The sequence below is a fragment of the Phocoena sinus genome, chromosome 6 (genome assembly GCF_008692025.1).
Source record: "Phocoena sinus isolate mPhoSin1 chromosome 6, mPhoSin1.pri, whole genome shotgun sequence".
Classification (NCBI taxonomy): domain Eukaryota; kingdom Metazoa; phylum Chordata; class Mammalia; order Artiodactyla; family Phocoenidae; genus Phocoena; species Phocoena sinus.
The window spans coordinates 21284610-21297184 of NC_045768.1; the positions used below are offsets into that span (position 1 = coordinate 21284610).

Genomic DNA, 12575 nt, shown 5'->3' on the forward strand with positions numbered 1-12575 from the left:
ATATGAAAAGGTTCTCCAAATCAACTGGAAAAGACAGGCCCAGAATATGACACGCAATTATTCAAGAAATACAAATAACAAAAAGCAATAGTAATCAGACATTATAATCAAAATAGGATGTAATTCATTTGTTAGATTGGCAAAAATACAAAAAGGTCCATATCTAAAGACTGCCCTAAGATATGGGGGAACTTGCACTAGTATAGAAAAAAATTGCAAAAATACACATCACACTGGTTAATAATGACTTCTCTGGGATTTTTAAGTTTTACAATATTAATGTATTATTCTTGCAAATTTTAAGAATCACTAGGACTTTAGAAATGTATATGTAGGAAAAATAAATTAAATGTTCTTTTTATTTGACCCAGGAATTCCTCTTTTAGAAATTTATCCTAAGGACTTAACCAGAGATATGTACAAAAATGTATGCTCAAGGGTGTTCTTTAAGGCAAATTTATAAAAGTGAAAAACTTGAAACAAACCCAAACCAACAAAAGAATTGTAAAATAGATTTTGGTACAACTGTGAAGTGAAAAACCATGTAACCATAAAATTATCACATTTTCAAAGGCTAAATACCTTTTAAAATGTAAAAAACAGTAAAAACAGTTTGACTACAATTTTTGAAGTACATTTATGCATAAAAAATTCCAAAATAAAACACGAAAACATTAAAAGTTGTTATTTATGTGTAGTAAGATTCCTGTGATTTTTATTTCCTATTATTAGTACTTGCCAAATTATTCACAATGAATATTTATTTATTGCCTTAACGTTTTTAAAACATTATAAACTTTAATAAAGAAAATGCTTTTTAAAAAAACAATAGTTCTGGGACTTCCCTGGTGGCGCTGTGGTTAAGAATCCACCTGCCAATGTAGGGGACATGGGTTTGATCTCTGGTCTGGGAAGATCCCACATGCTGTGGAGCAACTAAGCCTGTGTGTCACAACTACTGAGCCCGCCTGCCACAACTACTGAAGCCCGCGTGCCTAAAGCCTGTGCTCTGCAACAAGAGAAGCCACCACAATGAGAAGCCCGTGCACCTCAATGAAGAGTAGCCCCCGCTCGCCACAACTTGAGAAAGCCCACGCACAGCAACAAAGACCCAATGCAGCCAGAAATAAACAAATAAAATAAAAATCCTTATTAAAAAAAAAAGGGAACACTATTCAACACAAAAGACTGGAGAAAGTAAATCAAATTCAAAAATAGTAGAGTGAATCAATAAAAATAAAACAAATTAATGAACTGGAAAAGATATAAATTGGGATAGATAAAAAATGAAAATATGTAATCTTTGAAAAGACCTATAAATTTGACAAACTTCTAGCAAATATGACAGAAAGAAAGAAAGAAGAGGAAAGGAATCCCGCGCTTCTAGAGCCCGTGCTCCACAAGAGAAGCCTCCGCAATGACAAGCCCGTGCACGGCAAGGAAGAGTAGCACCCCACTGGCTGCAACTATAGAAAGCCCGTGCACAGCAATGAAGACCCAACACAGCCAAAAATAAATAAATAAATAAATTTATAAAAAAAAGAAAAATAGCTCAGTCTGAAAATGTCTGCTACCAAATTCAATGTTTTTTTTTTTTTTCAAATTCAATGTTTTTTTTTTAACACATCTTTTCGATGATATATCGCCAACGTTAAGTATTTAATACATATTAGTCATTTTTAGTCACTTAAAGTTTTCTTAGAAAAGATTATCGTTAATAAATAAAAAATAAATAAAACTTTTAAAGAAAGAAAACATTTTCTGACTTGTAGGGTGAATATTCCTCAACTTGAATTCTAATATTTTTCCCCAACTGGAAAAATAAAATTTGTTACATTTAAAATGTATAACTTGTAAACACATTTGAAGATGAGGTCCTTGTTTCTAAAGTACTAAAAATACAAACTAAGCTATAAGCATTTATAAAGTAGTTTTAATACAATTTAAAGTATTATAATACAAAAATACAGTAATTATTTCTATTTGGAATATTCAGCTTTCTATGGATAAATACTTTGGGAGACTATTCACAAACATGAAAGAAATTTATTTGCATTTCTGCAAAATAATTGACTGTGAGAGAGAACGTTATATTTTCTGGGGTTTTAATTTACTTTTCTTTATTAAATAACTTTAATGACACAACAAGGATGTCTGAAGTTAATAATTATAATCATTTTGAACAATCATTCTTATTCTGCTCAAAGAGCACTGTCAAATGTGTTAAATGCAACAAATATCACATGGAGAATTTATCTGACCGAAAAGATTTTCCTAAAAATAAGGAAGTCTGGAACCTGACATCTACTTAGCTTGGTATGACTTTACACAAATGGCTGACAGAGCTCCACAGATGGACAGAAAGACAGAGTTTGCAGTAGAGCCTTCTGCTCCACTAACAGGATTTTTAGGCCTGGGGCTCCAGGAAGCATATGATTAATTAGCTATAAATGCCTTCCGAAAGTGTCTTCCCTACCTATATGCTGTGTCTGAGCACTCACGTGTAGAAATGCTTCTCGTTCCATGATTTCCCCCTCCTCAGTGGTTAGAAAACACCTGACATGGGATGCTTTACTCAGTATGCACTGACTATATCCTGAGGCTAATGCACTGTGACCAGGACAATTTTTTTTAAAACATGGTTTAACTTGTCTTTTAAACTGTTTGTTGTAGCTACAAAAATCAGCCAGCTTTGCAGAACCATTTATTAAATGAATGAAGACTGGTCATACCCAAATACAGACAAAATACTGTGATTAAAGCATGCTCCATTATAGAGACATCACTGATACTCATTAGCTGATTTTATTGGATTGTTTTTCTTATAAGTTTTAGGCTGTACCAACAAATACTGGAAACAATAGAAAAATCACACTACATTAGAGGCAAACATTATCATACAACAGAATAAGCCACTGGGACATAAAACTAGAATTTTATTTAGAGCACAGGTACACAGACAAATATGAAGCAAAAACAGTGAGCTGATAAAGATGAAAACATCTTGGTGTAAAAGATCAGTGAGCAGCAAAATAAAAATGAAACCTATAGTATATTCTTAATAACAAAAAAGTTCTATCATATTATTACAAATATCAACTGGCAGAAGATTAATTAACCAAGAGTATCACAGTCACACATTTTAAATATTAACAGAAATTTCCCTCCATTTCAATACACCTTTCTCTTCTTTCTTTCACACATTATAATTGTAGCAGCTTAAAAAGAGAATTTTAAAAGTGAGCAAGCACACATATGCTTTCTTCATGTAAATCAGTTAAAAGCTACGTGGCCAGAAAATATATCAAATTGACTATCAAAAGGGGGGAAAAGTAAATCCATCTTCAAAGAACAGTATCATATTTTTTCATAAAATTTTTCTAAGTATCGATTGTGGTGGTTATATTTCTAAACAGAGATGCCTAGTGTTAAATTATACTGACCAAATTGGTAACTCTACCTTTTTATTCCCAATTAACTTCCAAGTGGTAGAATAAAAGGAATTTTAAAATCATTCTTATAAGAAAGATGGAAGGGAAGAACTTATTTATGTTGTATACAGCATTCATTCTATGAAATCACCAAAGTTCTTTAACAGATAAATGAGTCTCTAAATGTGATTGTGTTGAATCCAAAATGCTTCTAGTCATTATCTACCAGTTTTCAGGCCTATGGGGTTACAAGTTATGTTTTCGGATTACAACGAAAATGTACAAACTATGAGGCTAATCTGGCAAATCTATGTCTAATTACAGCAGTGAAAAAAAGGTTAAAGTCATGGTGGAAACAAACTCTATAAATTAGAAACCTAATAAATATATATGTATTATTTGATTAAAAAATTGCCCTAGGCATAAAGGCCTCAGGACATACAAAAAGTACAAAAGACCCAAACAGGGTAAATAAACCCAAGAGCAGGATTCAAATAAATGTGTCCATTACTATCTAATAGAAACTGTTAATCATCATATCAGGACATATCACGCCACAATCTTTGGTGTTCAAAATATAAAAGGAATTGTAAGTACAAAGATCTTGCCTGAAAACTTCCAATGCAGGAACCAAGAAATATTTTAGTGTCACTCTGGAAGCCACTGGACAAGGGCGGAACTTCTTTAGAACATACATAATTGAATTTCCTTTTATTGCTTTGTCACCTCCATTGAGGGGCAAATGTTTAAAGCATATTCTGGAGAAAACGCTCATAGTTAAAATATGCCTTTCTTTTCCTGTAAGCAAAGATGTGGCAGGGGCCTTGAATTCATTTTAATATTCTTAAAATTAAATCAGCAATTTCAGAAGCAATGTTTCCAAATACAGCATTGGCTGCCACCATATATCTGACAGTCACACAGAAAGCCTCTATGTAACTAAGGAGACTGTCCCTTTATTAAAAGAATCTTATAATTATAAACTCACTGAACAGTCAGAATGAAACCCTGCATTAAGTGAGGTGTTTTGGAATGTTGGAAGGAAGAGCCTGCTTTTCTTAACATTTTATGATATTTCCCTTCCATTCTGAGTATACATGTATAAATAAAGTATAATGATATTCTCCCCATTTAACAAAGTATAGTAGAATTAATCCATTGAAATAATGTTCTCTCTAATGTCAGAGTTTGCTTGGAATTGCTGAGGCAAGCTGGAAATACCAGGAAGCAAACTAAAGACAGGTAGGCATGAAAAAATTCTGATGGTCATAAGGCAACCAAATATGTTAAGTAAGTCTACGCAAATGCTGAATATAAAAGTTAATATTTGGGAACTCTGAGGTTTCCATAGTCTCATAAATAAAATGAAAATACTAAATATTCTTATTAAATGCGATTTAAACAATACGCCATGATAACCAACAAAGATAATGTATGCGCCTCATAGTCTTCTGTTATTACATTGTTCAACCTAAAATATCTAGATCAAGGGAAATTATGCTGCTACATTGTCATTCTATTGAATTTCTCAAGTATCAGGGAAAAAAAAAAGATTTAAGGTGGGGAATACTAGGAAAGTTCAGAATTCTTGCTTTCTCTTTTTGCAAATGTTTCCCTTTCAAAGAGTTGGGGAAAGTGCAGAAGGAAAGCTGACCTGGAATCATACATATGAAGCAAGATTTTGAAGTTGGCATCACTTGACAACTATAACATTTCCTTCTGTAGAGGCCACTAAGTTCTGGTTCAAAATATTAAACAGCTAAGTACGTACTTTCACAAGTCACACAAATGTTGACCGGCACAGCCTCTTAGCACAGTTTTTCAGTTTAACTACAATAAGTGATAGCAGCAATGGTTAACAATTCCACATAAATACCACAAACACACATATGAAAGAGCACCTAAAACATGCAAAATCTCAACAGTGACATCACTGAATATACACAATGCATAGAAATTGTAATGGTTTTTGGCAAGATGGTGTTTTTTTTTGTAACAAATACTTTATAAAACAAAAGTTCTTTTGTTATAAATGCTATTTAAAAAGTTGTAATATAATGAATTGTAGATATAAAAGTTCACTTAATCTGAGTGGATTAATACTAAGATGAACCTGCTACTTTATCCAGTATAAATAATCAATTATAAATGAATTTCTAGTGGAAGTATGTTAAGGTATTTGATTTATAAAATTTAAGAATCACAGAAAGTAAACAGGCATAAAAATCACTTAAATACAGTATGCACAATTACTGTTAGGATTCTATATTGCTGATTTTTCCTAAGTCTACTTACCACAAATAAATAAACTATGCCAAAGCATTTTCAAAGCTCTTTGAAATGAGTGTATGATGGTAAAAATTTCTAATTCCAGTGTAATACAAAGAACATTAGAAGTCTAGTGAAATTCAACACTGAATTCAAAAGACAAATAATTCCACTGTACCTTTTTAACATCCTAGAATTTCATCTTTTTTCTTCAACTATGATCTGGTAAACATAATTTATAAAATAAAAATTTGTGAGATTTAAAAAATACTTGTTTGAATTGCTTTTTAGAAGAGTAAGCTGGGGTATATAAGAATTTACAAATAGTTTGTATTTATGTCTTCCTGCTGTAGGTTTCTTTCATTAGTTCTCATTTTCTTTCCCCTTCCTATCTCTAAGTAAATTCACTTCAGAAACATCCTAATTACACTGACAGAAATTTAATCCTTTTGATTGAAAATGTTCTAAACCTTCAAGATGATTTTTTATACTTTCCATAGACTAAAAAATGGTATTGAAAATGTTCCAAACCTTCAAGATGATTTTTTATACTTTCCATAGACTAAAAAAGGGTATAGTAGACTGTATTCAAAACCAATAATATAGATGCTATGTAGCTGGGTATTCAAAAGAATACCACTTTAAATAAAAAGTTACTTTTCACTTCATAATCTATAACTGGAATTCATATACTTGAAAACTGTAATTTGTTTCCCCTCCAGAAATGAAAACAATATAAATGGAGTACGCTGAGAGCTGTTCCTTAAAATAAAAGGTGATTACAGTTAGAGATTATCCCATCAAATCTCAAAAGAAGTTGCTAAAAGTTAAGGTGTAACATTACACAATGAAAAAAAGTTCATGTGCAAAATAGCCTATTTGGAAACTGGCAGCTTGAATCTAGTCCTTAATAGAAACTTGTTTGAGAGCTTAAAACACTATTAAAAATTTCAAAACAAGGATACTCCTTCTTACTCAGTGGGAAGGTAGGGTTGTTTTTCCTCCCTAAACCCTACCTATGGACTGGAAGTCAAGGTGCCTAGCCTAGTTCTGGCTCTGATTCTAACAAAGTGTGTGCACCTGGGCATTCATCTAATCTCTCTGGGACTGATTCTCTCTTCTATAAAAGAAGAGGGATGGATTAGATTAGATGTTCTGAATCTTATTTTCCAGCCTGGCACACATGAAGGATGTGTAATAGAGGTAGTAGGTCATTCAGTCTAGTGAGTCTCAAAGTAGGAAGGTAGGGGCATAGGGAACATGAAAATTCCTGGGGGATCTGTGTTTCAGGATGTGTTCCCTTTGCGGTCTCCATCCATCTCTGCCCTCCTTGCTTCCTCCCCCCAAGAAGACATGGTGACTCCTATTCTTCACAGCACTGAAAAAAATCACTGGGCTAGATGATCTCTTAGGTCTTTTCCAGGTCCAGCCTCTATGATTATAATTCACTCAACAAAGATGATGGTTACTTTAATACTCTGACCTAATTAATTTTTTTTTTTTTTTGCGGTACGCTGGCCTCTCACTGTTGTGGCCTCTCCCGTTGCGGAGCACAGGCCCCGGACGCGCAGGCTCAGCGGCCATGGCTCACAGGTCTAGCCGCTCCGTGGCATGTGGGATCTTCCCGGACCGGGGCACGAACCCGTGTCCCCTAAATTGGCAGGCAGACTCTCAACCACTGCGCCACCAGGGAAACCCTAATTAATATTCTGATCAAATTAGTACTCTGACCTAATTAAAACTGAGTCTAATTCAACAAAGGCATGGTTTACATAAAAACTCAATTTAAATGTATTAAAATGCTTTCTTTTAAAAAAATAATGCAATCTTCAGTACCAAATTAGGTCTTTTCTTCAGCTTTGGCAGGCCCAATTAGTCAATTTATAAACAGGATGGAGTATGAGAAATTTTATCTTTCTTTTCTCTGCTTAAAAAAGTAAAATCAGAGTTGTTGGCAGTTTATCAATATCATCCTCTCTTTTGTTTTTATACCAGTAGAAATACACCAACCACCAAAGGATGATATATGCAGTACATTTCTTTACCCCAGTTATGTTCTATGGCAAGGATCTCTTAAAATCATCCTATCTTCATCACTTTGCCTTATGAAAAAGTAAGTATTCATATCATCTTGGCCGGATCCAATGGGGAGGAGAAGCAGTTATTCGAATACCATGCATTAAGGGAAAAACAACAAAAAAACAATTGAGGATGCCCTTGCCAATGATGTATTTCTTAATAAGTAACTATCTACATCATATCATATGGTAGATTTGTGGAGATATATCTTGTATAAAGGAGTTCTGTTTGAGAAAAATCTTTTAAACTGATTGATACAGAACTTGTTAATTCCTTAGATTTATAACTAGTTTTTCATGAAGGAACCTTTTAAAAAATACCTTAATGTAATAAATTATCATACACTCCCCTTGATTTTTTCCCCTAGGCTTAGAAATTTATTTCCTTTATTACATGGTAGAGACTATTTATTTATAGATGTTAAGTATTACAGCTTTGTTTTGGCTAGAGGAATAAAGATCAAAGTGTTCTTTTCCTGTAGATAAAGAAAACCAAACAGGAGAAGGCTGATTGAAATCAGAACTGTTTGTCTTTTAATATCTAGAACTGTAGAGATAGTCAAACTAGAAAAAATCTGAATGGCTTTAGTTGATCTCTAATACTGAGAATCATAAAGATAGTATTTTCCCCCAAAAGCTTTCTGTTAAAAACAATCTTGACTGATTAAAAAACAAAATAATAACAAAATCCTCTATTAAATAATTTGCTGGCACCAATTTGTAGAGAAGACCAAACTCCCTGGCAGATTGGCAATCAATATTCATATCCGGTGGATGACTATATCAGCTTCTGGGCTTAAGAGAGGTATTTCCTCTGCCTAGAACCTCGCCCTTCTCTGTCTGAATTATAAGGAACTCTTTTGAAATAGGATTTTTGGTTTATATGGGGTAAAAACAAAGGACAGTCATTTGTTAAAAAAATATAATTAGGGACTTCCCTGCTGGTCCAGTGCTTAAGATTTCATGCTTCCAATGCAGCGAGTGCAGGTTCGATCTCTGGTTGGGTAACTAAGATCCCACATGCCGTGCAGCACAGCCAAAAAAAAAACCCACCATATATATATATATATATATATATATATATATATATATATATATATATATTTTTTTTTTTTTACATATTTGTCCATATACACATTCACCTCCATGACAAAATTAAGAGTTCTTTAAAGAATGACACAAACTTTTGCTCTCTACTCATGGCGAAGGGGAAACAAACTTTGCTGAATGTTCCATCTCAAAATAACCACAGTTAGGGGGCCTATATAATTTTATGCTGACAAACATGCCAGGTGATGGCACTGCTCTCAGTCAATTCAGAGTTGAAAGAATATTGATGATTTTATTATACCAGGGATTCCACTTATAATTGATCACTTCAGAGAATCTAAAGAAGCACAGTAAATCACTTTGTGAACAGGCAGCTACAGCAGAAAAGGTTAGTGCTTAATGGTAGCTGGATATAGTTTCAGATCCTGATACCCTTATGTATTAAGTAATGTAGGCAACCTATCTGACTTCTCTGGATTTCCTCATTTATAAAAGAAATAATGATACTTACCCTCACAGGACTATTGTAAGAATTAAGTGAAACAACTTACAAAAGCACTCAGTACCATGGTACATTGTAAGTACTTAATAAGTGACACTCATTGATGACAGTCTGCACATTCTTATGCATTGTGCATCTATGTGAACACAATGGATGGTGTAGAAATGGCTTTACCTTATTACTGACTTTAAAACAGGCTCTAAAAGATCCTCCACAAAATACTCAAAGCAGTATTACATATTCTACAGCAAACCAACATATTCAATGGCTAAATAATGGACAAACTGTGTGAGTAAAAATTTGAGAAACTATGCAAAATAGTATTGGCAGATAGTTTTTTGCTGGGCTCTCAAAAATGAAACCAAACTTCTATTACAGTATCTTTTATAAATGTTTTGAAAGCAGGAACTATTTTATAGATCTTTGTAACCCTCTTAGTGTCCAGACACTAGGTGTTCAAATATTTGTTGATAGAACTATAAATTTTCATCTCAGTGAAGTCATCTGATTTCATGGCATCTAGAACCCAAGCCATATGACTTAGACAAATTAATTCGGTGAAAGTATCAGCTAACCATGACCTAGTTGAAAAACCAGAGACCTGATCTATACTAGAAAACTTTCAGACTATTCTTTTGTAGATCAGGAAGTGATTTAACATGGGGAAAATTTAACACAGGGAAAACTAACTATAATAAAAATATTTTAAGTACCTGATATATTATAAATCATATTCAGACCACCCCTACTAACTATGATAACAGATGGACTCTTAAGAATAAGCTCTGTTGGATAAACATCCTGACTCTCTCTAACCTTTTCAAGTATTATGGTTTTTTTTTAAAACTGCTACCATCTATGATTTTCAATAGCCAGGCACTCCCATGAATATAGAAGAAAAATAATTATGCAGCTTATGTCATCCAAATGCTGACAGATGGGTTTGGCATTTTTGTTGTAGACAGTGCAAAACTTCCAGAGTCATGTGAGGGGCACTGTGGAATTTCTTACATGACATTACACTGACCTTAAAGCGTAAACTGCAAATACAGTTTTATTGTTTTTGTATGAACCACAGGATTGCCTGGAAAGGCAGCATGTTCAGTTATAGTGAACACCTGCCGGACTGTTGAATTTTTGCTAAAGCACATACACGATTTTGGCATCAACCACTGCCGCAGTATGGATGTAATTTTTTAAAAAGTTAAAATAGCAAATAATAAATATGGTATCTGGCAGTAGTATATCCTCAGTATCGTTTGTACAAAAACACAAAATTTAGAGGTAGTTGTCGCTAATTTTTCATAATTTAATTATCCCCAAGAGTTACAATAATTCAGCTAAAATTCTACCAAGCCATTCTTCGTAAAAGTTTTCTAAATTTAAATGTCACAACGTTCCTATTTGGTTTGAGTTATCAAAGCAAAATATAAATAAATAAAAAATAATTCACATTCTCAATCTGCGTTCTTCTAAATGAAACTGCTATAGGATTAAATGAGAGAGATTTTTAGTTTAGTACCTCAATGTACACAAACAGGAATTCAAAATTTCCTAGTTCTGCTTTCTCAGTGCATACTGACTAACCTTCTTCCCCATGACAAACTTACTTTGCTGTCAAAAACAAATCAAGAGTTTTTATGCAGAAACAAAATGCACAATCACATTTTAAATGTTTTACAGAAATTTTTTTAAAATGAGAGGTAACCTATGTTAAAAAAAAAAAAAACAACTTATTTTAAAAACAGAGTTCTTTCACAGTAGGCTGTCATGTGCACTTCTGAGCCCATTACAGGGTAAGGAGAAGAGGAAGGTTTTGTTAAGATAATTGGAAGAATGAGGCTCTGTGGTTCAAAATGACCAGAAGAGGGGGGACGAGGGGACACTGTGTGCCTTCATGAAAGATCACTCAGCCTTCCTTTTAATCAGACAGACTTGAGAGATGGGAAGACACCATGTCCTCATCTCCAGCTCAAATCACGGGAAACTAATTACAGGTTGGAACTCAGAAAGGTAAATAGAAAAAACTCTGGAGTCAGATGACAGTACCATCTCCTTAGCTATAACCTGCTACATCTTGATCTCAACATAAAATGGAGATAATTAACCTTCTTTTCAAAGTTGTTGAAAGGATTAAAGACCATGTATACAGAAATAAATATGTATGTATTGAAATATCTGAAGAAATATTTACTAAAATATTAACAGTGGTTATTTTTGGCTGGCAGATTTATGAGTACATATTTTGTTTTCTTTATGCTGATCTGGATTTTCTAATTTTCATAAATTAGTATTACTTATATAAGTGGTGCATGTAAGTCACTTAGCACACACGGTGCTGGTACACAGACTGGCTCAAAAATGGTGGCTACCATCATTATTAATACAAAAAGATAAAAGCAAAGTAGCCTGCTCTTTCTTCTTGTTTCTGGATGCCTCTTTATGGAAGGAAAGTCATGAAATGAAGTAGATTGCATAACACAAAGGCCACGGCAGACTTCCCACTCCTGAGCCAAAGGAAAGGTCACAGCTTATTAGAGTAATGGGGTCTTTATGTGTTTATGACTTAGTGTTGGGAAGAGCTGCCTAGCCATGCGAAAGCTCAGCTAACATGATGATTTAGCAAAGCAAATCAAAATGAAATTTGTCCTGGTCGTACAATAAATTAAAACATAAAATACCACCTAGCTTCTTAGCTAATGTGAATTATCAGGATGCTCTGAAGAACAAATACTTCCCAAAAGAATGCCCAGATCCAACAAAGTGATTAAGATTTGGATTTTTTAATGTGTTAAGGATTATACAAGATAGGAACCTAGCTCATCTAAATTATTTTATTATTGAAGTATCTCAACTAATAATTCACCATAGGCTTGAAAATAAAGACCTTGGAAAAACCACCACACAGAGTTGTTTAACCAAAATTATAATTATTATAACTGCAGGATTATCACACATAAATGCATTTGTATTTACTGTAGAAGAAACTGCACATTTTCAAGAATTGTTTGAATTCAGCTAAATTTGGTAACAAAATGTTGTTACCTAAAATGAGTGTCAATATTCCTTTGATCTCAACTACAGAGTCAAGTAATCCCCTAGGGAAAACAGACTGAAGTTCAATGCTTATAAATAAATAATTCAGGGGATTTGAGCTTTGAAGAGTATGAGGTTTTTGTTGTCTTGACTAGTGCTTCTAGATTTTTAGTAAGACTTTTCCATTCTCTACTTTCTCTTTATGTTTGA

General features: G+C 33.4%; 1 protein-coding gene across 3 annotated transcripts in view; it reads right to left on the bottom strand.

Annotated features, from left to right (window-relative positions):
• KIAA1958 (KIAA1958 ortholog) overlaps positions 1 to 12575 on the bottom strand; it is a 184629-nt gene that overhangs the window by 41320 nt on the left and 130734 nt on the right. The window lies entirely within an intron of this gene.